The sequence below is a fragment of the Cricetulus griseus genome, chromosome X (assembly GCF_003668045.3).
Source record: "Cricetulus griseus strain 17A/GY chromosome X, alternate assembly CriGri-PICRH-1.0, whole genome shotgun sequence".
Classification (NCBI taxonomy): Eukaryota; Metazoa; Chordata; class Mammalia; order Rodentia; family Cricetidae; genus Cricetulus; species Cricetulus griseus.
Window position 1 is genome coordinate 83,506,605 of NC_048604.1, and position 22,775 is coordinate 83,529,379.

Genomic DNA, 22,775 nt, shown 5'->3' on the forward strand with positions numbered 1-22,775 from the left:
AATTTATGTTTTTATGTAAAGTGATAACAAGACACAAAGTGAGTACAAAATAAACAAATGGCATCATAGCAAAAAATTAAAAGTTGTATTAAAATAAATAAAGACAATATTTGAAATTTAAATACTTCAGAAATGATACCCAAAATAAAATATATTTTGAGAAGTAATTAGTTTACAATATTAACTTTCTTATTATTTCTTACAATGTGATGTGTTATAACAAGCATTAAGACATAGTATAACAGAAATTGGTGTGATGATTTTTCTTAAATTAGTTGTCAATGGACACACAACAGGGCCAATGTTAATACTTCAGGCTCACATACAAGGGAATGCACTGCACAGCTTTACAGAAGTATCTTACTTTTCCTTAGGTCAGTTTACTCATAAACTTTTTAAAGTTAGGGCTTCTTGTTTCATTTCTGGTGGATTCTGTTTACAACCATGCCCTGTCAAACAGTTACTAGTTCTTCATTGAGGGCGACTTCACTCCTTGACCTTAACACTCATGACCCATAATGTAATGTGCTTCCAAAACCTCTGTCATTTCTAAATAACACCCTTCCTAGGACCTACTGAAAAAATACTTTGTTTATTTGTGTTTTTGGCTTTTTTTCTTTTGAAGATTTTCATACTTGTGTCACTTGAAATAATTTTTATTACACATTTGTGCCAGTGAAAAAACAACTGGAGTATTTGCATTTTCTTAAACATATGACACAAACAGGCAGTAAAAATACTATTATAGGGCTCTTAAAGTTTGTGCATTTCTTGCAAATTTAGGTAAAAAACCAACACAGTTAGATGGAGTGAATTGTTGCATGGAATGGCTGCCAAGCAGATAAGTTTAGAACTCTTAATTGAAATTAATACATAAACATTTGCATTCTTAAATTAAATAAAATGGATTGTCTTATTACCTACATCATCAGATATTACACATCTCACATGCTGAATCTCTAAGGAGGAAACCATTCTTTTTATTTTGATGGCTGCTTCTAGGCAACAGTGTAACTTAAGAGCTTAGGGTAGACAATACAATCATAATCAGAGAAGGATTTTGCTTTTGTTCCTATAAGTTCTAAGGCAATGCAATCATTCTTAGAGGGATCCTGACAATAGCTATGTAATAGTTACTTATTAGCATCCTATTTTAAATAATTCACTGAAATTATCTCTGATAGAATAGGAAGATTAAGTCTCTGGCATTGATTATTTTACGCTGCTGAAAATACCACACATTTACATGCCTTCTTTGTCTTGATACAGGAAGGGAGTATTTCTTCACCCCTTGGATTTGGATTTGCATGCATTGTTTACATTCTATAAACAAATATGACAAAAGCAGAGGATTTGAATGTGCTCCTTTATTTGCCACAAGAAGATGATACTCTGAATAGCTACTATTCTTGTTTGGATGATCCTCACTAAATCTGTGAGGTAGACTGAAGATGAATCTTCATGGAGATATTAGGTACAGCCAGAACACACTGAGCTAAGACTAGCCAAACACTACCAAGTTGTATACCCACAAAACATAAAAAAATGTTTTTCTATTGAGGCTCTAAAATTAATTTTTCATTGTTCATTATGCATACAAGTCAACTGATAAATAATATAAACATAAATGTGTTTCTGAGGCTGGATGGCCCCCAGAGACCTAAGATAGAACCAAACATGATTGGAAAAAAAAATCTCAATGTAATGATGCCTAATGATATTCTGCTATACTCATAGATTGGTGCCTAGCCTAATAGTCATCAGAGAGGCTTCATGCAATAACTGGTGGAAACTGAACCACAGCCAAATACTAGTAGCGAATCCTCCTGAAGAGGGGAAGGAAATATTATGGGAACCAGAGGGATCAAGAACATCACAAGAAAACCTACAGAATCAAATAACCTGGGCTCACAGGAACACACAGAGACTGAACCAATGACCAGGGTGTATGCATGGGACTGACATATATGTGACAGTTGTGTATTTTGGTCTTCTTGTGTGACTCCCAACAGTGGGAGCAGTGGATGTTTCTGACTCTTTTATTGGCTTTTGGGACCTTACTCCTCATATTGGATTGCCTTGCCCAGCTTTTATATATGAGGAGGTGTTTAGTCTTAATTGCAATTTGATATGCCCTGTTTTGTTGATATCAATGGGAGGCCTGAACTGTTCTGAATAGAAATGGAGAAGGGGTGGATGCAGGGGACAAAGAGGAGGTGGGGGAGGAACTGGAAGGAAAAGAGGGAGGGGAAACTGCAGTGGGGATGTAAAATAAATTAACAGTAAAATAAGAATAACAAAAATGTGTTTCTGAGGCTATAGAGCACAGAAAATTCTCCAGAATGTATACCAATTAAATTAAAGAAAAGACTGAATGATTAGAAATTTGTCAGATTCTCATAACCAAGTTCATATTTATGCTAGGCATCAGGATCTGGTCTCAGTGACTGATTTGGGACAAAGGTTAGAAATACAGAAGCACAACTATTAGTCAAATTTAATTCATTAGGTGATAGTTTCATATTTTTCAAGCAAACTAGAAACCCACAGTCTTTGAAAATGGCCTGTTGTGATATGATCATGACCAAAATCACTGATTTTTGGAGTAGTTCCAAACTGCTACATTCAAGTTTAAAACAAATTTGATCCTCAAATAAACCTTGCTCAGAAACAGTAGTCCTCTGTATAGATAGAAAGAAGAAAGTCAGCAGGAAGCTCTTGGCGTTTCTGTTTTATTTCTAAAGGGTGGTAGTGAAATGGGTACTCTCTTGTTTCTAGTCATGTCTAAAAAGTGCTTCTTATGCTTATTGCTACAGAGTTGAAGTTTTTTATTTCATTCCCACCAAAGTAGAGCTATTTTGAGGAGTTAGGAGATAAGATTTTGCTGACAGATTTCCAAGTTCATGGCTTAGTCAAATGTTTCCTTTGTGTCTTAGGTAGTCTGAATATGCTTTTTTGTTTGTTTGGTGTTTGTTTTTTGAGACAGGGGTTTTTGTAGCTCTGGAGCCTGACCTAGAACTTGTTCTGTAGATCAGGCTAGCGTTGAACTCACAGAGATCCGCCTGTGTCTGCCTCCCAAGTGCTGGGATTAAAGTCGTGAACCACTGCCTGGCCAGGTAGTCTAAATATGAATGACAGCTTTCCTAAGCTTGAAATTTGGGAAAAGTATGGGAGACCAAATGATGAGACAACAAAGTGATTTATTGACATAAAACTTGTTGAAAATTAGTAATTGTTTTATAGTGGATATTAATAAAACTGGAATATTTTAAAGTGTATTTCCATGATTTCATTTTTTTTCTTATTCAATAACTGTATTCAACAATTCCAAGAATTTTTCTCGGGTCTTAGCATCTATAATCCATGGATACTACTGTTCCAAGCTTCAAGAGAAGAGCACATCTAATTTCCTTTTTACGAAAGACCTTCCTTTTACTCCATGTCATCTCAATAGAATAGAAGATGCACATTCTATATAGCCTCATTACAAAACTTCTACTATGTAATTTTTTTCCTTGAAGTAACAAATAAGTGTATGAATTGTAGATATTACTCAGAAATTAGAACATGATGACAATGGCTTCATTCTTCTCTCTAAGTTTAAAAACTTGAATAATTCACTACTCAGAGCTTTTAATGGTTGTAAATAATGCAATTAAAAAGATCATACAGGGGAAAAGAATGAGTTGAAAGTTCAAGCTCCCTGGGCATCATGAAGTACAATTCCTGCAGGTACTGCTAATACAGACCCATTAATAAAAGTTGCATTTTAGCAGATTTCCAGTGTGTTCTTCTTAAGGAAAGTATTTACTTGAGAAGATTAAGGCTGCTGTTTATAATTGCCTTAGTTAATTGGGTATATATTGAAATTAAGGCTAGTTAAGTGGCAAAGATCAATGATACTAGGCTTGTAGGATATTCAAGAAATTTTGTTGCGAAATGAGAAACCCAAATGCAGGCAGCCACAAAAGAAATGGTTTGGATGTGTCTCTTAGCCAAGGGCCTCATGTGTCAATGTATAGGCATCGGCATTTTTAAGTCAGTACAAAAGGTTGTAGGTCTGAAGAAGTGCTGGCTGACTATATTTTGATTCTCTAGGCATAGTCTTATAGCCTCATGGTTCCAGTAAATATTGGTTTCCATAAGACATACCAAAGTTGTACACCGTACCATTCCCATTAATTTGGGATTTCAGCAAGATCAAAGACACGAGTAGATGAAATTTTGTGAGATTAAAATGTATTCATTTGGTAAACTTTTTATAGATGTGATTTATCAAATAAATTTTCTACTTGTTTAATTTTGAAAACTATGAGATGTTCATCTTATCTGACCCATGGTCAATATGTTTTTCTTCACAGCATTGCTGCACTAAAACCTAAAGCTTTCATTTATTTTTATTAAATAGTTAATCACCTCCTGTTCTCTGCCCTCCTATGCACACCATAGCAAATACACCTCCTTGACAGGAACAAAAAATAAATAGATGAATAATGTAATGGAAATTGTTATTTTCTCAAGGCATGATTTTTCCCCTTTTAAAATTACAGTCTCTCTGGACTTTAGTTTTCCTTTTTCACATGGAGAAAAATATTTTGAAAACTCTATTACACCAGTCTCTGGAAGAGAGCATTCCTAAATGAATTCAGATCAACAGATTGCATGCCTCTCCCTATCAGCAGTGCAGACTGAGCAATTTTGGGACTCTAGCCATATTATAGAGATGATTTGGAATGAATCAGTTCTATTGTCATTTTTATTATTTATATATTCACAGTATTGACAAATTTCACTTTCTTCCCACTTCCCCTCCTCTTCTATAGGAATAAAACTCATGACATAGAGCAGGGAGACTTAAGATTTATCATGTGTCCTTTCCTTTTAAGACATTACTCAGCTAATCCAGAGAACCAAAATGGATAATGTAGTATATGCAAATATACACGAACCTTCTCTTTGTTCTTTCAAATGCCTTCCCTAGGAGATTAAAGTTCATTTATTCTTTAGACCATATAGTAGATCAAAAAGAATACTCACATGAAACACAGATCAATAATGGTGACTACAGTACTACACAAAAAGGTCAGAGCTTTTTCAAACATCTTTGCTGTTATTTGTCTTTCTTTACCCCAGCCCTCAGTATTGTATTTCCTCCTCATTCACAGAGTTCTCCCAAGACATTATTTGATAAGCTTAATTACAAAATAGTTTAAATGGAGTCATGCCACACAAGGTGACAATGCTCCTCACAAGAGTCATAGACTAACACAAACTCTAGAGCCAGGCATGGGGAACTTCCCTTCTAGTTGTTGGCTAGTAGGGATCCAAGAGACTCCCAACACAATATAGGCTGTTGCCACTGTCCTTGCTTGCCTCTCAGAAGTAGATGGTAAGACCCTATGCCTGAAAACACCATGTGCTTCAGGCACAGGACTTGGCAAACTTGAGTTAGAAATGGCCTGAAAGTCTCTTTCATGAAGACTAGCTTTCATAGTATCTGAAGGTGCTATTCAAACTGCTAAAAGAGAAAAACAATAGTCTTGCTTAGCTGTAAAGCCTACAAACCAGGGCAGAACATCATGACAAGCTATCCAGAAGGCTGCAGTATTAGCGGTCACTATTTTCTTGGGGGTAAGCAAGCTAATTGGATGTAAGGCCCACTTAGTAGGAGGAAATTTATGCCTGGTACTGGATACCTTGTCAACTTCCTGTGTCTGGTCAATCCATGGAACCTAGAGGAATACCTACTATTGCCATTTTCTTAAGTAAGAATAATTTCTAACTGTGTTATAAACACTTAAATCCACAGAAAAAGTGTCACTCAATCTGTGTAACATTAGGGATATATATGCATATACGCATTTTTGTTCTGTAACACTTAATGAAAAAAAAAAGAGGCCATAAATTTGAATGAGAACAAGGAGAGATTTGGGAGGGCTTGGAAGGAGGTAAGGGGGGAGAAATACAATTGTATTATAAGAAATTAAAACAGTAAAGGACAAAAAAGTATAGTATTCACTCCTCAGCAAAGTTTATTTTCTCGGCAGATGGAGACCATTACAGAAAACAATAACTAGTCAAAATACAGAGAACAGTGGGCTGAATAATGCTCAGCCCAACTGATACTTCTACAACACAACCCTTACACCTAAAGCTCAGGGAACATCATGAAAGAGGGAAGGAAAGATTGTAAAAGCACAAGGACCAGGACACCTCATATTATATAGTGTTTTTATTCAATATATAAAACTGTATCCGTGAAACCTCAAGAGTATGGTCACCTAAACAAGAATGCATAGTGACAACAGCAGCCAACATATAACACGAATAGAAGAAATTTCACATGCCATCACCACTAGCCCCATGAGAGTTTATCCACTTCCAAGTGGTCATCCCTAACATATATACCTATGAGCAATACTAACTAGACTCCCCCCTCTTCTCTCTCTCTCTCTCTCTCTCTCTCTCTCTCTCTCTGTGTGTGTGTGTGTGTGTGTGTGTGTGTGTGTGTGTGTGAATGCATAGAGCAGTAGTAATAATGGAAATGCAGCATTTACTTATGTAATTCTCAAAAAATGAAAAACTAAATTAGAAAAAGAAAATGTCAGGGCTATAGTTGCTACAGATATTGGCAAAAGCTTCTTTAGTGAAATCAATAAAGAGTACAGATGATCAATCTGAAATTTTGGGCAATCATATTTGTAACATTTTAAAATGCTTTTCATCTTACAATTAGCAAAAATTATAACTGGACTCAATTTACATGGTAACAGTTTATGTCATTAATTAACCTTAAGGCTATTTTAACAAGAATCATTTCAATGTCTCTGAATTAATGAGGTAATATCCTTTAGATGCCTCAAATCTGATTTGGCCAAAGTGACAGAGCAAATTAATGTTATTCTCTTGGGTCTTTTCCATAAATTCAGAGAAGTAAAGAAATACCCATTTCAAAACTAGAGACATTTAATATTAGTTAAAGTCTAAATATATAAAAAAATTGCTGTCAAGGCCAATCTACTGCTTGTTTGCAGCCAACATCTATTTTTACATAGACAGTGTGACTTACATTCAGGAACCAAAGAGGACAAAATTCTGAATAAACTAATTATTCAAAAGACATATAAAATATATTGTCTTAAAAAAATCTGTTCACAACATTCTTGTTTTGAACACTATTACTTTGTAACTATTTAAGTGGATGGATCTATGCATTTAATTTTAATTATTTATATCAAAAGTAGTTATAATCAATGCATGCCAAATTTGGAATATCATTTCTAATATTATTTTAAATATTGAAACCAATTTTCTCATGTACTTATTACTATGAGGCCAGATTACAAAGGCAATTATTGTGATTCCACAGCAACATCAAGGTTAGGAAAGATGTCAATATTCACTATTTTTATATCTTTCACAAAAACCAAGTACCATTCAGTTGCTCCTGGCAATATATGAGGCATTAAAATGAAGCATATTCTCATGCAGTACTATGATGTAAGGAGTGAATAGCTAAGTCCAGAAATGTGTGTATCAATTCAAGTTTGTTGGTAAGTTACATGCTACAAAAATTTAACAGAAATTAACATTCATTTAAACGTACAAACAAAAAGTAATATCACTGAAGGAACATCTGATTACTGTAAAATGTATACATGATCCCCAACACTAAAAATAAAATATGAGCTTCAAATTTTTAAGACAATGGCAGGCAATAATTTATTTTCTGCTTCAACTTACTGTTGTCAACGTAAAGTGTAATGAGGCTGAATGATTTCAGGCATTGCCCCCAAATATGTGCATCTACTGTAGATTTGGTCTACATATCTCTCATCCTTTTCCTGAGCTCAGCCTCAATGGGCACATTCTTTTCATACATATTCGAAAAGCCCAAACAAGAATAGGAAGTTCTCTTAAGACCTTAAAAGTAGCAAATTGTCACTTTCTTTTCTTTTTTCTTTTTAATTTGAAATAGAAACAAGATTGCTTCACATGTTAATCCCAGTTCCCTCTCCCTCCTCTCCTCCCCTTCCACCCCTCCAACTAAAACCCTACCTATCACATACCCTTTCTGCTCCCCAGGGAGGGTGAGGCCTTCCATAGGGGGTCATCAGAGTCTATCCTTTGGGATAGGGGATAGGGCCTAGGCCAACCCCATGTGTCTTGGCTCAGGGTATCACTCTATGGGGAATGGGCTCCCAAAGTCCACACCTATGGTAGGGATAAATACTGATCTACTTCAGGAGGCCCCATAGATTTCCAACACGGAACTGATCCGGACCCCAGGGACGGGAGTGTCAGTGAGGAGACCTCGAAAATTGTCATTCTGCTTACTCACATGTCATCTACTAAAGCAAAATGCATGATCAAGGCCCAAGGCCAGGATTTGCATAAATCACTCTGTTGATGAGGAAGTAATGCTAAAATTGTGATTGCAGAGAAAAGAGAAGAAATGGGGTTATTCACTGAATCTTTCATAACTACATAGCAGTTTCTCAACAGCAGAAAACATCCTACAGAATAGAATAATGGTATCTCTCTAATTGTTTATTGTTGCCACAATATTTACTCATGCTTGGTGTTTGCTTTGCATTGCTAATGTTATTGGTTTTAAACTTGCTGTTTAATTTGAGAAATAATCAACTCCCTTCCCCACCCTACACACTTGTATAAGCAATTAAAGCACATATTTTACTGGAGAAAATTCTTTAATTCGGATGGACTAAGTACATTCAGGCAGAAGGACTGGAGAATGCTCCTTGATTCAAAAGTTTTGTTACCCAACTTCAGCATTACTCTTAAAAGAATGTTGTTACGGTTCAGGCATTATGCTGGTCTGCTCCCCCCAGTCACCTGGCAGGATGCACTCAGGCAGTACCCTGGGTAGCATAAGGTCCTATGGCTGCTATTTCACCGTGTAGTCTGTACACAGGTGCGGAGGTCCCTTTAAGAAGCAAACTCTGCTCACTTCTGCTGTCTCCTTTTCTGTCATCTATCTGAGGAGGCAGACATATCTTTGTCTGTCTCTCTGTCTCTTTTCTATCTCTTTATCTTCTCTCTCCCCTCTGTCTTCCCCCACTCTCTTCCCTTCCCCAATGAAACTTTCTTCCCATGTAAGTTCTGCCTGAAGGCATGTTTGTTCCCTGCCATGGGATCTTCTGTGATCCCACCACATGCCACCTTCCTGGGAATTAGAATACGGCATTGTACTTAATGAGTTTGGATCTGTTTATTTTATTTTAAGGTTATATAATAAGCAAAAATGTCACGCCGCAAGAATTGAGCACTTCTGATGAGGTAATCTACAGCAAAAAAACGTCTCAATAAGATACACTGTATAAGGCTAACTACTCCCCACTCCCTATTCGTCTCCCCATCCTTTTTACTCTTTTTCTTCCTGTATCTCTGTAACAACCCTCCTCATAGAATTTCTAATTAGGTTTTGTTAATTTTTCTAAATTTTTGATGGTTTTATACTTCTGACAAAAGAAAAGGAAAAGAATACATTTCAAGACATCTTCTGGGGATGATTTTCAAACTGGCTTCTCCGCTAGAGGGCTCATTTCCTTGCCAGGTGCAATAGTATTGTGATCACTGGTGCATGTATTATTGGATTTGCATTTCTATAATATCACCTGAGGTCATTTTGAAGTTCTCACAGGACATGTCTTTGGTTTTGTGACGTGAAATGTTGCTATGAATTGTGTCAGACTTTGAATGTCACATTTGGTAAAGCAGCAGAGTTTTCTATCATATTTCTTTGTATTTTGTTTTAGAAGGCCAAATTTTTCCTCTCTGCCTTGGTTTATCTGAATCTATAGGACAAGAAAGTATATGATTTTTATTTTTTCTTTCATTTTCTCTATCTTCTCCCAAGCTACCTACTTCTATTTCTCTCTGCATAAAGTCAACTAATTATTTTGTTTGAATCACATTAAGAACAAACAATACTTTATGTTAGAAAACAACTGTATGAAATAAAATTCAAATAAGTAAAATGACAAACTCAAACAGGCTTCATAATAAATCTTTGAATTACCTAAATATAACCACTATATTACCTGACCCTATGTATACAAGAAAAATGAACACTGTGAGTTACAGATGCAATTTTTTTTAGGATACAGATTTGGTTAGAACTTTATTGATAATCCACTAACCATCAATCAAATGTGGATAGCAATTATCTTATGATTTTCCTTCAGGTTCAATTTTACATTGTTTCCAACAAAAATGATATTATTACTATAAACACATACATCACTCATATAACCCAAGTCAAAATAAATCCTTTTCTCTTTTTTTAACTGCAACTTAGAGAAATTGATTAAAAGCTAGATCTTGTTTAACAAAATGTATTGTTATGAAGGAGAAACTCTCTAAATCAAGGCCAAAACATAATGATGAAAAATTAGTGCCTAGTATTATTTGTTTAAGTTGCAGGAATCAATCTACAAATGAGGTTTTCATTTATATACTGTAATTTGGTCATGATAGACTCATATTATAATTTAATGTCATGAGCCATTGCATCATAACATTAAATTAATGCTTATGTGTCAGATGGAAGCATGGGCAGTTTTGTATAATATGCAAATGAAAAGGAATGAAAATGGCAATGTAAATCATCCTAGATACCATCTGGCTTTGCTTTTTCCTCATGTTTTTCCCCAACCAGTGTGAAGAATAAACAATACTATTCCTGATTGGATATGCTTTGGAGATAGATACAGCAAATGAAAAATGCTTCTATATAAGCAGAAAGACTATTATTTTCCTCATTTATTTCCATTATATAAGCACAATCTGTTTTGTGCGAATCTACATTTCCCAAATTTCAGAACTAAATGGACACAAGCAAACATCTAGTTTAGTTGTTCTAAGATATAACTGGGTATATTTAAGGGCTAGACATATTTCCTGGCTCATCTATAGAGAGTTGACATATTTTCAGTGCCCTCTCCAACAACCAGGATGGGTAAGCTATGTGGAAAACTGGAGACATATTTATGTAGTCCAGTTCTGACATTTTTCTCCTCTCTATCTCCTCTCCCCTCCTCCCCTCCTTTTCCCTCCTTCCCCTCCCTTCCTCTTCCCTCCTCTCCCCTCCGGGCCTCTCTCTTCCCCTCTACACCCCCTTCCTTTCATCTCCTTCTTACCTTTGTAACTTCTTCAAACCACAAAGGTATAATAAACAATAAAACGTGTTATATTATCTGATACATTGTTTCCATAAAATACCCTCAAAGAGTTGTCAGTTAGCTCATTTCTACTTGTTTTGTACTGTGTTAAAATATACACAATAGATCTGATACTTCAGCAATTTTTAAATGTACATTTTGATTGTATAATGTACTTTCCTGGTGATTTACAAACATGATCAATATCTATCTTTAGAAATTTCCATCATCTCACACTGAAACTCAGGTAACCAATAAATAAGAAATTCCCATTCTCTGCTCCACATACCACTGGAAATCAACCTTTCATTTTCTAGCAATATGAATTTGACTTTTTTAGGGCCTACCACAAATGAGATCACACAAAATTTATGCGTTGGATTTGACTTGTTGCACAAAGCATAATGTCCCTAAAACTCACCCAGATTACCTCACTTTGTTTAGTATATTGAATCTTTTTCAATTCTTGTTCAATAGTGTTCTGACCACTTAAGAAATTAATTTCTATTATTTGTTCAACTTAAATGGATTGCTGCTAAATGGATGGAAAACTTCAGAAAGAGCATTTTGAGTGAGCAAGATAGATACAGCCTGCAGCCAGGTATGTGTGAAATTCATATTCCATATAGTTGAAAGTCAACTGAAAAGAAAAAGAAATAGAAAACATCAAAGGATATATGTACAGAGAGGTGGAAGAGAGAGAAACGAGATCAATTAAAGAGAAAAGTTAAGAGCTAAACTATCCTCAGATTAGGGAGAAGTTTCCAAATGGGGTTGTTAATGGGTACATGCAAGGCATGTGAATGTGCTTTCTTTGAAGTGTTTCCTTCAGTGACAGCTGACCTGTTCTAGATTACATCAAGAGGAATATGGATGCAAGACATCCTGGGCTTTCTTAAATTATAGACTGGCAAACAAACAAGTGACTGAAAATGTAGTGAACCATTGAAGTTTCAAGCTGGATCTTACAGTAAAAATCTAACCAGAATACCTTGTTTGGCTGTAGTCATAAGGCATATAGTCTTATATTTATCTGGATAACTAAAGGGTACTGTGCTTATTTTTATTACAGTTTCTTCCTTCCTAGCTATGTCTAACCTTCCCTATTCTGCCAATTTCCACCACTATCAGTTCCTCCTTAGGGGCATTTTTGTCTTATCAACCCTTTACTCTGCAGCAGGAAATCCCACTTGTCAAAAATAGTTCATCTGAAAGTACACATTCATTAATTCAGTCAATAGGTATACTCCTCTACTAGAGATTTACATTGCAAGCATATACAAGTTTTGTTTGAGTTATGGAAGGCAAATACATTTACAATTGCCTAATCAATTCAAATAATAACACATTCCTGATCCCCAAATAGAACATTGGTTCTTTCCCAATGGTAGGTAAAGTGCTACATGTACTGATTTCATTTTTCAAGTACAATATATAAGTGTTTCTCTATCACTTATGAATCTATTGTAAAGCTAAAAATAAAATTTATGGAGTAAACAACAAAGAGAATTGTTATCAAGTATTTCATAAATAACCAAGTCTCATTTTATCTAGGTTTAGGAACTTGTTTTGAATCCCGTGTTGAAATGTTGAAGTGGGAGCAAAGTATTGGGATAAAAACTGTTTGACACACAGGAGCCAATAAAAGTCTGCATTCTGCAGAGAATTATTTTTCAGCAAGTCATAGAGAATAGTATATCTTTAAAAGAGATCAGGGGTGAAAAGACATTAGACAGGAAAAAGTGAAGTCTTTAGACAATTGCAAAGATGATATTTGTAAGATTCCGGAGGTTGTAAGTTGTAATTATAATACTGAAAAGTCAACATGCTAACAGACCCCTTGAGGACAACCACAAATGCAGAAGCAATAGCAGCAATTTATTGCTTCTTCTGCCTGTACTAATAAGCTCTCCAGTAAGGAATGGTTTATGTGTTTCACACTCTTTCACAAACAGGAATAATGATTTCTTTTACTTCTATGGGAAATGCCTAATTTATGCACAGACCCTTTTTCAAGAGCTTTTCTTTAAAATGCGATACAGTTCAACATGAAAAAAGTCATTTTTCTGACATTTCATTTTAAAGTAATTTAGAAAACCACATGAACTGCAAATGGACCTCACATGGAATGAGAATCACATGCTGACAAACTAAATTATTTTGAATGTGATTAATATTTAACTAATAGCTAAAATGTGTTATTACCAGAATTTACAAGGGTAGAAAAAATATTTGGATGGAAATTTTAAAATACATTACTGATTAGCCTTTCCCAATTCAACAGCAAATGGAAGTACTAACATTCATTGTATAACGGAATATCATTTCTTGTCCTGGTAAATCTGCTCACAATGACAGCTCACATTCTAAAATTCTTCAGGAAAAAGGAAAGATGAGATTGTGACAGGAAATGACCTGAGTTTTTCTGTATTCCATTTTTTTCTGACCTTTGTAATACTGGTTTGAAGAAATCTATGTGAGTCCATACAAGGTTCAGAGGAAGTAAGTGTTTTGAGTTCACTAATTTTCTCCCGTGCTTCCTTTTGGCATTCATTTAATACAATTTTATTGTATTCCATTTTTAATTACAAATTTTCTTTTACATGCATTCTCTTTTAATAATATTCTTTCAGGCTCCACTACTCCTCAGGTCCTCTCCACCTCTGCTCCACACACTTGAGTTTCCTTTTCTGTGTCTCAAACAAGCAAACAAAAACATTTAAAAAGTCAAAACAAAATATAGTAAGGCAAAGTAAAATAATACAAAGGCTTTTATTAAAGTTTCTATAGGACATTGATGTGATTTTCTCAGTTGCTTATTGTGAAAACAATAAGCTACTTTGGCCAAAGCAGGTTTCAAGAAATGCTCTGGTGTCTAGTTGAAAGTCAAGGAAGACAAGTCAGTTTACTTCCCCAAGGAATACACTATGCAAAGCAAAATATCTGTTTTTGCACTTTCAGTATGATATGTTTACTCTCAAGAATGGGGTATTAAGGTCTGTTTTCATCTGCAGAGTTTAAAGAGCTTTTGGAGTCAATAATGGCGTTTAAGAACTAAAATCTACCACTAAGATTAACAATTGCTTCCCTAAACTCTCAGCACTCACAGAAGCCAATACTTCAAGCAGTTGTATTTATTTGTCCATTTAATGTACTTTCTCACATAAATCGAATTAGAATTATCCTCAAGGGGCCTAAATTACAATGAACTGTATAAAAATTTATCAATAAATAAGTACATAAATTTTGTTTTACCTGTACATATAAAAATGAACATAAATGTAATGACATGATAATTATGTTTATTGGGTGCTTACTATATGTCAGATACTGTTGTATGAACTTCCCACATATGATTATATATTGGTTTTATAAACTACTTGAATTATAGATGTGGTTACCTTTTATTTATAGTGATATAATACAAAAGCAATTAAGAAATGAGTCTGTGACCAGCAGGAAGCATAATCATAATCTAAATTCACATAGACAAGCTTCCAAGCTCATGCTATGAAATACTGCTTTCTCTCACTTTTCTAAAAGGAAGTGAAAAACAACAAAACAGTTTTTACAATGCATTTAGGAATTAAGAAGGAGACAGATGACTTTCAGCTGAGAGAATACATGTTGATGTTGATACGGCTTTCCTTGACAAAGCAGGTAACATTTGTGTAAGCTGGGATGAAGAAAGGGAATATTAGAAGAATAAACTGGTAGCAATCATGAATTCAGAGCAGTTGTGGTTGCCTGCACTGCATCTACACAAGCCTGGCACTGTCAACAGTCAATCATAGTGACAGTGGAGCACATGGGCCCTCACTCCTCCTTGCTGAACTATTGGCTAGTGAGAGATTCCTAAGGTGAGGGGAGTCATTGTTTTCAGTTGTGTATATACTGGTGAGCACACCAATTTCTAATCATTAATTCCAAGCTCATGGTCACATAGGTGGTCCTGCTTCTTTAAACTCAGTGTGTCAAAACAAACAAAACAACCCTTTTCAGTTCCCCACATGAATGTAGGAAAGGGATTTCTAGGAAATGGTGTGTATTGTGTGTGTAGGGAGGAGTTTGGTAAGCATGAGATAGAGATAAGAGAGGGTTGGGGCTGAGCATAATCAGAATACATTACATGTAAGCATAAAATAGTCAAAGCATAAATTTAATTCTGAAAAATATAACTGTAATCTCGCTTGCTGTTCACTATGTAGGAATTGTGGTTATATGGAAAGACAAAATAGGGAATAAGGTTCAAAATTGAGCTTTGAGGCCAATCCTTGAGGGCAATGTGAAGGAGTGTACAAGACATTCTTAATGCTTTGAGAAGTCAGAAAAGATGTTTGTCACATGTTCCTTTAATTTACTAATAAATATTTATCAAGCACACATCACACATAATGCAATGACAATAGGGCTATAAAGTAAATGAATTCAGTGCAATCTCATGTTGCATGAAATCTACATTCTAGTTACCATTTAAGTTATGTTTTAGGGAGTTTAAACTGCAGGTTGGATTGGAAAAATTGGTTGACTAGTTACCATCTAAATTATGTTTTAGAATGTTTATATTTAAATGTTGGATTGGATCAATTAGTTGATGAAACGAGGGGAAGAAGATACAAGGAAATAGCTACACCAATTACAGTAGTAGTATGTAAAGGGTACTACATAAACAATTATGTAGGCAAAATCCAAAGTTCATAAGTGTAAACTTAAGTTGATATTAAGATGTGTAAATAAATTCATGATCTGAAATCTCCCTGAAGAGAGGGTATAGTGTTGAATAGCAGGATAGGAGATAGAAGGCATGGCCTTTTATACTTTGTACTTTGTGTGAGATACGTGAGTTAAGAAAGTCCCACATTCAATAAGACATGTTGGATGAATATTGCAAAGAGAAAAAAACAATTTGAATCATTGGTTTAATGGAGATGGGCAGACTATTTGGAAAGACATAATAGACAACTTACATTTAGGAAGTATTGATTGACTACTGAGTAGAGATAAGTGAGATGAAGGAAAATAGAAAGGAATACCTGGAATAGATGCTAAGGAAAAAGTTGCATAAAGAATGTGTAATTGGTGTCGTGGCCTGGCATGTCTCAGTCCCAAACCACAGAAGCCACAATGTCCGGCCTGAGTGGGGGAGCATGGACTTGGAAATTCCAAACTATCCAAAAGCAATAAAGACCAGACACAGGTATCTTGTCATCTTTAGAGAGCTCTCAGTTTCATGCTTGAAAAACTGGAGTCTCTCCTTTATTCAGCATCTTCCTGGCTGCTTTCTAATTGTTCTTCCCTGTCCCTCAGACCATTTCGCTTTCATCTCCCTTGGTGCTATCAGCAGATCCCTCTCCACATTCTCTACCCCTGTTGATCTCTCCACAGATACTTCCTTACCTTCTGTCCTCATTCCTCATGTAGACCTAGCCCTCCATCCTGGTACAGGCCTATTCAAATGCTTAGTTCTGTAGAGATGCAAAACTAGGGGACATTCTCCACTGAGGCTTTGCCATTCAACAGCAAATCAGCATCTGCAATACAATGCAGAAGGGAGCTCCGGAGGTATGGACATGAGAAATTCTCTAATGGAATCAGTTCTCAGCTCATGATAAATTGGGCAGGTATGGAGACATTTACTACACTGTGTGAGCCCCAGTAACTCAAAAGGAGGTAATTTTTTCAGTGGTCAAGCATAACAAAATAAGCAGAACATCCTAACACAAGGAGCTATTAACAGGAACATCTGCATCTGAGCATTACCTGTTTTTATAAAGAAGCATTTCAACAGAAAAAAGCAGATGCAGACATTAGAATAAAAAATGAAAAACAGGTCAGGTAGTGGTGGTGAATGCCTTTAATCCCAGCATTTGGGAGGCAGAGACAGGTGGATCTCTGTGATTTCGAGGCCAGCTTGGTCTACAGAGCAAGTTCCAGGACAGGCCCCAAAGATACAAAGAAACTATGTCTGCAAAAACAAAAACAGAAAAAGTAAAACAAAATGGATGTCTAAGGAGCAAAATATTTCTATGAATTGACACATTACAAAGAGGTGAGTGATTTAAAATTTGCTGAGCCAGCCCAGAATAATGTTCAGGATTTTCAGGTCAGAAGGTCAAAGAGAATTTCAAATGCTCATTCTTCCATAGATAATTAGCAGTTGCCCTATCTGCTAAATCTTTAGGTTTCCATGAAATAAAATCAACACATACAGCACATTGCCTGGCCATAGTAAACATTCAAGCTACATTAGTTATCATTACCTTTCTAATAGCTGGGTAAAATATACAGTTTCAAAGTCTAGAAATACATTCACCCTGCTGGCTTTTGATTTTAGATAAATTTCCTCCTAATCTGGAAGAATGAAACACAAATTAGTTCATTTCTAATGTAACCATAGATAAATTACAACTTGCTCCAATTTTATTCTCTTAATTAAAATTGGAAATAATCATACTATAGAGAATCAAATTAGAAAATTAAAGTAAAATTAGTTGGGTGATTATAAAAAGTGAAAAGTGTAGTTATTATTAGTTAATGTAATTTTGATTCATTGGTTGTAAAGAGTACAATATTAGATTTATAGCTTCAGTTTTACTTTTACCTAATGGTAATTAATAATATTAGCAAGGACCTTTCAGTTGAAGAAAGCTTTTACAACGTGCGTTGATATTTATTACCTTCTAAGGTTACCACAGAATCTCTGTGAAGAATAAAAGACAATGGTTGTTAGAGGCTACCAAAATTGACTATTCAGCACACACAGTGTCTTCTTGCTGATGGAGGCTTTTATTTTTATCTGTAGATATAAAATTTAGAATGCAATAGTTGAAATTAAAAATATTCATTGTAGTGCTTCTTCCTGTGGACCATTTCATGTTATTTCCTAATGAAATAGTAATATTTGTACAAGGTGATTCTGACAATTTCAATACTTTCATTTAACATGTTTCCATATGAACAAAACCATTGCAATACAGCCAGAGTAGTCCAACCTTTACAATGATGTCTTAAAACTGAAATAACATTAAACTGAGGTAGCTGTTTCACAAATCATTGTCCATGCAAAATTATTTTCTATATTTAGCTTTCCCTTTTTACATCAGATAAAACACCAGCCCTGGATATCTGTTCTCATTAACTCCTTTTTCTGAACTTTACATTTTCTTTTGGTAATTCTTTAGAATTCTCCCTGAGATTTATAGGAGTTTCATTCTATTAACATTCCATCCTGGATGGCAGAGCAAAGTGAGGCCCTACCTTTCCCAAAGGAGGGCAGTTAATGGTTGCTGTGGGAGGGAGAGTCATTTTCTTCAAAGGTGTAGCCACTGGTAAATTGCTCTTGCTCTAGTAAATAATCCCACACCTATGCTCATGCAAATAACCTTAACTAAACTCAGTAGATCACACACAATATAAACAAAAACAATACATAACGAGTAACAACAACAAAAAAGCCCCCAACCAAAACAACAACAGTAGGAAAGGAACTTGTTGGAAGAAGAAAGGGTCAAGTCAGATTGGGCAAAGGATGAGAAAGGACAATGGGTGGTGAAATGGTCATTTTCTTTTAAAAATTCAGAATTTAAACAACACAATAAAGGATAGTAAGAGGATAAGCTTATGTCTTTTGGTTGTGTTCTCGATTAGTATAGCCAGGATCTAGTCATGGATCTAGTGAGGGCAGATGAGATATTCAGATGCCAAAATGAGACCAAAGTGAGAAATGACAAATGTTTATATGGTATAAGAAGCTAATGCTGCAATTGAAAGACTTTCTTCCATAAAAATATATAACAAAACATAATTATATATAATTAAAAATGCATATCTATCTTTGTCTCCAAAGCCAATTCTCTATTTTATCACAGAACTTAACTGGTCTTCTCAATCTCATTTCTTATAGCAGCAACTTTATCCATACAGGAACTCCTTCAGGGTGTCAAACCAAGCCACTACTGCATGCTTTTCAAAATTAGGACAAGATTTTGCTATGTGCAATAGGCTGCCCTCAAGCCTGTCATCTTTCTGCCTCAATCTCTCAAATGATGGGCTTCTGGGTAAGCACCAGCAGCAGCCTTCTTCTGCCATATTTTTGAATACAACTCTCTCTAAATAGCATTTCCCATCCTTTGTTTGGAGATTAGAACCATGGTCAGGATATAGTATGATCAATCTAAGTTGAATTTCTTCAAGGTCTAACTTTAGTAAGGTTCAACTTCTTAAAAATCTTTCCCAATGTATAAAGAAATAAAAAAAATGTTTTCAAATATTTTTCCGGACATGAGGTAAGTGTAGGTGTACCTGTCTAGGTTTCTACTTTGGACACGGTGGCTATGGTGCTATGTGTGCTCTCTGGAACTAAATTCCACCTCTATCCTAAGTATGTTGTCATCACTTTACTGAAAGTACCTGATGGGTGTTTAATAAACAATTTCCAAGTTAATTCAGTTTAAATGTAATATAAAGTTTAAATATAAGACTTTAACTTGCATGTATATGTGATTTTAATAATATTTTCACATATGTAGAACAGGAATAGGTCAACACAAGACATAGGGAGATATGGAGAATTGCTTTCATACTCTCAGGAAATAATCAAAATAGGCAGGTTAAAAAATACAAACAAATTGAAATCAATAGGGAATAGTACACTGAAGATTTCCTTACATTTAGCGATATACAGATTACTTTTACTATACAATATCCCAAGAACTGTAATGTTTCAATTTACTTAAGGTGCTAATTATACTCCATTGATCTCATTTTTATTCTTCGTTGGAATTAACCCATGCATCACGATTTTATGTAAGAGATACTAAAGACTGCATTTTCAATTAATGTGTCAGAAATCAAACCTATCTTAATTTATAGGTATATACAGATGTACAATTCAAAGTTTCCAAACTTCTCTTTGTGGCAATGTTTTATTCAATATAAGAGAACTTTTCATAATGTGGAGATGTTGAAAGATGATATAGGCAAATTAAATGAGATAACTAATGTTCACATACAGAGAGAGAGAGAGAGAGAGAGAGAGAGAGAGAGAGAGAGAGAGAGAGAGGGAGAGGGAGAAGAGAGAGGACAGACTCAGTTCATAGATGAAAGGATTCCAAATAGTACACAACATCCATATAATTCTAACATTCAGGGAGTCTGAGGCAGGGTAATTACTAATTGAAAACCAACCAGAGTATAGGGTAAAACCACTTGATTGCAAACATCACAACCTTAGTTCAGAGCATCATAAACCATGTAAAAGCGTGATGTACATCCAAGATGCTTCCTGGAAATGGGGGTGGTGGGGACAGAAACAGGATACTCTCAGATGCTCCCAGGCCAGCTAGGGCCAGCAGCAGCAAAGAGATCCTGTCTCAGGTAAAATTGATAGGCATGGGCTAGTCCCCAAGGTCCTCCTCTGACTTCTACACATATGCCTGTACTTGCCCCTGCCCCAATTAATGAACTGGCTACTATGTAAAGACCGTATTTAGGAACAATAGCACTTAACAGCAACAAACTACAACAACAAACAGTCATTACTTTACAGTAAGACTTTAAAGAAGTACCTCCTTATTTTAAAAAGTTCACTTTCTGAACATTTTAAATAGTCAGTGTCAGAGCCTAAAGATGCAGAAAGTTTCATCCCTGAGCTTTATGTGAGAAACACACTTCAGTTTGGTTAAGACAGTAAGAGAAAAGCATATACACAGATTTGAGATGCACAAACATACATGTATTTTAAGTAATACAAGAAAGCTAAGACATTTTCTTCCAAGTAATTTCCAATTGTTTTTGAAAGAAAGATGAAAAATCAGAACACAAAATTGTTTACTCCCTATTCATACTTAAAAAAGAAATATAGCCAATTTTCAATTTAATTGTTCAGAATTTTATAATTTCTCAGGATTATAACCTACATATGTATAATGTATATATAAATATAGGTGATATAGGAGATCATGAATATCTTTGACTTCAACCTGACTTAAACTATTTTGAGAGGAAGTTTATTAAATATCTGACAATAAAGTATTTAGGTAATTTGATTAGTCTGCATTTTCAGCACAATTTGCTTTTAAAAAGCCATGTAATCAAAGCTGTACTATATATCAATCATGGCTGCAGGAAAAATGTGAACTCATGTACTAATTAATATTCTATTATGGCTTATAACCACTTATAAGATGAAACAAATTTTTATTTATGAACTAGTATAATTCAAATGAGTTATAATACTATAACTTTTTAAGCATTCCTTTAAGATTTGGACAAAATAAAATCTGAATTTGCATTACTTTTACATTCTGTCACAAACTGTGGGACAGCTTCAGAGATAAAGTCAGACACAGTTCTAAACAAATTATCTCCAAAGGATCAAACAAAACTAATATCACTATGGATAGGCAAGTGGGACCAGAGAAGGAAGCTAAAAAAAATGACAAATTCAATATGTAATAAATCACTGCTGTTACCTACTGTCTTCACCAGTGCAACAGACTGTCACATCAAAACAAGACATAGGTGGAGGAGAACAATATGAAAAGAATTTCTTTAGCCCCACCAAATCTTCATATTGTTATATTAAACTATATTATAGATCCTAGTGATGTTCCTTTAAATATACATATAGAAACAAAAACAACATTCACAAAAGAAAGGATATATGATGATGTTGCATAATAGCTCAGGAAAATTCCACCAGTAGTTAAGAATAAACCTTTGAAAACTCCTTAAACTACAGAACATGATTCTTGCCAAGATTCCATTTAAACAGTATGACTCTAGGCTTCTGTTATTGCTGTTCTTGCACACAGAATTAATAATTTTTGTTTCTAGGGAAAACAATTGTTTGAAAATTGTGTAACCACTAACTATAACAAATTTGGCAATCTCATTTTTATTTTCACAGATCATGTTTAGAAGAAAACTGCAAAATGTCAGATTAACATTTCAGAATGTATTTGAAAGTAACGAAGGGAAACTGATTTAGTTAGCAACGCTAAATAAAACAGACAATTCCTACAGATGCTTTCCCTGTAAGACATTAACTAAACAGTGAAAATAGCAACCATTGTAATTTAATAAACCAACCCTTAACTTACTTCTCTGTCTGAGTAAAGTTTCAGCTTGACAAGAACCCTGGTGTTTTAGGCAAGTGTTTTTCTGGTCAAATATATATGCATTTTTAGAAGCTGGGGGTATTGAATGGAATCACAAATGGGTTTTCTTATTGCCTCTTCCTTCTTTCCTTCTTTCCCAAATGCTGAACTATATCAGGCTGAATAAAAATAACTTTATTTTTTTGTTTTTTAATTTTATTTTTCCAATTTTTTTGTAATTATGTTTTTTAGTTCAAATTAGGAACAAGCTTGGTTCACATGTCAATCCCTTCTTCCTCCCCTCTTCCCAACCCCCCAGCTGCCCCCTACCCCATCCGCCCTCCACTCCACAGAGTAGGGCCCTCCATAGGGCTCCTTATAGTTCACCACATCATCCTGGGCCGGGCCTGGGTTCTCTCCCATGTGTCCAGTCCAAGAGTGCATCCCTTCACGTGGATGCACGTGTAAGTCCCTTCTAACACCAGGGAAAAAT

At 35.1% G+C, this 22,775-nt stretch overlaps 1 protein-coding gene across 3 annotated transcripts in view; it reads right to left on the bottom strand.

The window, feature by feature from the left end:
* Positions 1–22,775, bottom strand: part of Dmd (dystrophin) — a 1,637,847-nt gene that overhangs the window by 492,274 nt on the left and 1,122,798 nt on the right. The gene's annotated exons all lie outside the window — the stretch shown is intronic.